This window comes from Salvelinus alpinus, chromosome 3, assembly GCF_045679555.1.
Source record: "Salvelinus alpinus chromosome 3, SLU_Salpinus.1, whole genome shotgun sequence".
Lineage (NCBI taxonomy): Eukaryota > Metazoa > Chordata > Actinopteri > Salmoniformes > Salmonidae > Salvelinus > Salvelinus alpinus.
This window is the reverse complement of record NC_092088.1, coordinates 33,896,692-33,901,114: the sequence shown is the minus strand read 5'-3', so window position 1 is coordinate 33,901,114 and position 4,423 is coordinate 33,896,692. Positions and strand designations below refer to the sequence as shown.

At 40.5% G+C, this 4,423-nt stretch overlaps 1 long non-coding RNA gene across 1 annotated transcript; it reads right to left on the bottom strand.

The window, feature by feature from the left end:
- Window positions 1-863: 863 nt before the first annotated feature.
- On the bottom strand, window positions 864-1,227 carry LOC139569722 (uncharacterized). Its single transcript, XR_011673939.1, has 2 exons — window positions 1,135-1,227; window positions 864-1,032 (listed from the first exon to the last, which is right to left on the bottom strand). It is a non-coding gene; the product is annotated as an uncharacterized lncRNA (long non-coding RNA).
- Window positions 1,228-4,423: the final 3,196 nt, after the last annotated feature.

Here is a 4,423-nt window from a genome sequence, read left to right as displayed (position 1 = left end):
CCCAACATAGAAACACAAAACATAGAATGCCTACCCAGCTCACGTCCTGACCAACTAAACAAAGAATAAACAAAGGAAATAAGGTCAGGAACGTGACAGCAGCAGATGTCATTTTCAGGATACGTCAATACAGACCAGTGCTACTATCTTCGTAGGTGTCCGCTTTGACTTCCTTTGTGTCGGAAAAAATTTGCTTTCAGAACAATTATTTTTGATTGAAAATAAAAAAAGGTTTTGTTCTCGACAAAAAGACAGAAATGTACCTCCATAGCAAAACAATTTGCCTGTGAATAACCACACCTTCGTACAAACGTGCTACTGTATGCAGAATTCTTGACGCACAACCAAAGATGCTGCCATATCCTGCCAGCACGCACACAAGCGAGCCACTCAGGAGCAGAATAATGATGCGTGGAAGAGGAAAGGAATGAGATGGGAACAATAATTTGTTGCAAGTTGGGGATGGGGGCTAATAGCTGAACAATAGACTACCTTTACTAAAGAATAGTCTAATAGATGAACAATAGACTATTCAACCTTTACAAAAAAATGGTCTAATAGCCAAGCTAGGTGTGAAAAATCCCCCTCATACCACAGACCAGATTTGCCTTAACGACCAAGGGGTAGCTTGCTACTCAATGTAATAAACAAATGACTTTTCAAATAATTTACCTTACACGTCATGTTGGCTGACAATTTGTTAGCTACGCTGTCCTTACGAACCACATAGCATATCATTACAACAGTATGTGCCGGTATGTTAGCTAGCTACCTAACGTTAGTAGTTATACATCAAACTTGCCAGTATATTAATGTCACGGTTTTCTAAAATCGAACCCAGAAGCAGACCAGGACAAGGAGAGTAGGACGAAGGTGAGTATTTATTTACAAGTTTAAACGTAGAGGTAGAAAGATCCAGGTGGCGGAGCGGGCAGCGGAGGTGAGTTGATGGGAGTGAATAGGCAGATCCAAGGGAGTAACAGAAGCCACCGACGACCAGGCAGGGATGGGGTGAGTGTTCCGGGTGAATGACTGTAGACAGAACAAACGGAGGTAAGTTCAAGGCAAGCAAGACGTACAAAACAACAAAACAAACTCTATCAAACTGGAGGCTGATACGCTGGCACAACATACTGTTCATGGCTAACGATCCGGCAGGGAATGGATGTCAGGTCAGAGCTTATGAATTGGAGGGGTGATGATCAGGACCAGGTGTGCAGATAGCTGATGGGATACAGGTGCGGGTAATCAGAGATCTCCCAACTAGCTACGTCGCCCGGCAACCAGACAGGGTGCGTTCCAGGACACCGGAACAACACTCCAGGACAGAACACAGGCAAAAACAGACTCAGGAAGCGGGATTCGTGACAATTAACTATAGGCTATCTAACTACCCAACGTTTATTGACTTGATTATTCCCGTCATTCTTAACTTAGCTAAATGGTATAGTCGTTGTGCTTTCTCAATGGAAATCGGGTGCTTTCGTAAATTCGCTCTGGCTATAGAACAATAGAAAGACAAAGGACAATAGAAAGAGTCAAAATTCACCCAAGGCTGGAAAACGGCTTAACTTCTCTAGGGTATGTGGGACGGTAGCGTCCCACCTCGTCAACAGCCAGTGAAACTGCAGGGCGCCAAATTCAAAACAACAGAAATCCCATAATTAAAATTCCTCAAACATACAAGTATTTTACACCATTTTAAAGATACACTTGTTGTGAATCCAGCCAAAGTGTCCGATTTCAAAAAGGTTTTACGACGAAAGCACACCAAACGATTATGTTAGGTATGAGCCAAGTCACAGAAAAAGACAGAACGCATACAGCCATTTTCCTGCCAAAGAGAGGAGTAACAAAAAGCAGAAATAAAGATCAAATGAATCACTAACCTTTGATGATCTTCATCAGATGAAACTCATAGGACTTCATGTTACACAATACATGTATGTTTTGTTCGGTAAAGTTCATATTTATATCCAAAAATCTGAGTTTAGGCGGGACGCTACTCTCTCACTTGGCAAAAAGCCTGAGAAAATGCAGAGCGCCAAATTCAAATGAATTACTATGAAAATTACTATAGAATCAAACTTTCATTAAATCACACATGAAAGATACCAAATTAAAGCTACACTGGTTGTGAATCCAGCCAACATGTCAGAATTCAAATATGCTTTTCGGTGAAAGCAAACGATGCTATTATCTGAGGATAGCACCATTGTAAACAAAGAGAGATAAGCATATTTCAAGCCTGCAGGCGCAACACAAAACGCAGAAATAAAAATATAATTCATGCCTTACCTTTGACGATCTTCTGTTGTTTGCACTCCAATATGTCCCATAAACATCACAAATGGTCCTTTTGTTCGATTAATTCCGTCGATATATATCCAAAATGTCAATTTATTTGGTGAGTTTGATCCAGAAAAACACAGGTTCCAACTTGCTCAAACGTAACGACAAAATATCTCAAAGGTTACCTGTAAACTTTCCCAAAAAATGTCAAACTACTTTTGCAATAGGTATTACTTTTAGGTACAACCTAAATAGGTACAACTTTAGGTATTTTTTAACGTTAATAATTGATCAAATTGAAAACGGGATGATCTGTGTTCAATACAGGATTAAAACCAACTGTAGACAGCTTTCTGCTCACGCGCTTCTATCTAACAGGACACTTAATGTGACTCTCATTCAAGATGGCCGTACTTCTTCATTACACAAAGGAATAACCTCAACCAATTTCTCAAGACTGTTGACATCCAGTGGAAGCGGTAGGAACTGCAAGCATGTCACTTAGAAATCTGGTTTCCCAATGAAAATACATTGAAAAGAGAGTGACCTCAAATAAAATAAATCTGAATGGTTTGTCCTCGGGGTTTTGCCTGCTAAATAAGTTATGTTATACTCACAGACATGATTCAAACAGTTTTAGAAAATTCAGAGTGTTTTCCATCCAAGTCTACTACTAATATGCATATCTTATCTTCTGGGGATGAGTAGCTGGCAGTTTAATTTGGGCATGCTTTTCATCCAAAATTCCGAACGCTGCCCCTAGAAGTTAAGAACGTTGGCTAAACTGGAACACTAGCGCGAGCCCATAGCAAATTAATGGAATCAAACGTTTGCAGAGCCTGTTTTGACTTTGACTGGAGTGATGCTTAGAATTCCATAAAAAAATGTATCCCTTTTCATTTTACCACTACAATCTGTTCGTTGGACGAAACTGGAAAAAAACGACTTGTGTATTAACTTAACATCCGCACCTCAATGGTGACAACTGTGCTTATGTCTGCGTAATGAGAAAGTAGGGAAAAAATTTAAACTTCTGACTATTTCTGGTCTAGCGATCGATGACAAGCGAGCTCGCTGCCGAGACCTATATAATTACAAAGAGGAGATTCTCCTGATAAAAATGGTGCCCGACTTGAAAAAAAACAAAATATACAGTGAGATATTTGGCGAAATAGACCGGCATGCCTCTCCATAGGAAAACACTGGGGTGAGCTAGGTGTTCCATGGACAAAAAGTATTTTGGGGCAAGCATTTGATGACAAGCTGCCCAGGCTTACATAATTAGAAAGAGGAGATTCTCATGATTTAAAATGGGGTCTGACTTGAAAAAAAAATCTAAATATACACATTGCGAGATATTTTGCAAAATAGACAGACATGCCTATATCTCCCCCATAGGAAACAATGGGAAGACCACAGAGTTCCAATATTATTTTTGTTGTTTACATTTTAACCATAAAACAACGTGAGCACGTCTCATTGCCAACAATACCGAAGCAGGCATTGTGATGTTGAACAATAAGCTGGGAATAGAACGTTCGAAAGGCGAGTTGGTGCCACGGTGCTCAATAGAACTAATAGGAGCTGGCAGGGTGAAAAATGCACTAAAATAAGGCCTGTTTTTTTCCCGATTACTTCAAAACGACAGCAAGCAGCTGGGAAATATGGTCATATTATGAAACTGGGCTCCTCGGCGGATGCAAGGAACTAGTTTTTATCAGAAAAGAACGTTGTTAAAAATGTCATGTGTCCAGCCTACTATCTACACGGATTTCAGAGCACTCTCGTCTGAGCATACCAGAGGGCAGAATAATTACTTTACGAGCACTCAACACCCACTGAATATGGCTGGTGTCAGTAAACGTTGGAAAAAAGCGTAATTACATTTATTCCAGCAGCACATTTACAGTCACCAACGCTCTGGTTAACACAAACTGCCTTACCAGCTCTGCTAGGGCGAGTAAAATGGTCAGAGGGGTCTCATTTGTGTTTGGAAGTAGCTAGCCAATGTTAGCCTGGGTGCTTGACTGCCGTTGTAAGTGCATTCTGTAGTACAGACATGGCCTGCTCTCCCTTATGTAAGAAATTAGGCACTTTCCCATGTTTACTACAGTATGTATTCTAGACTGCC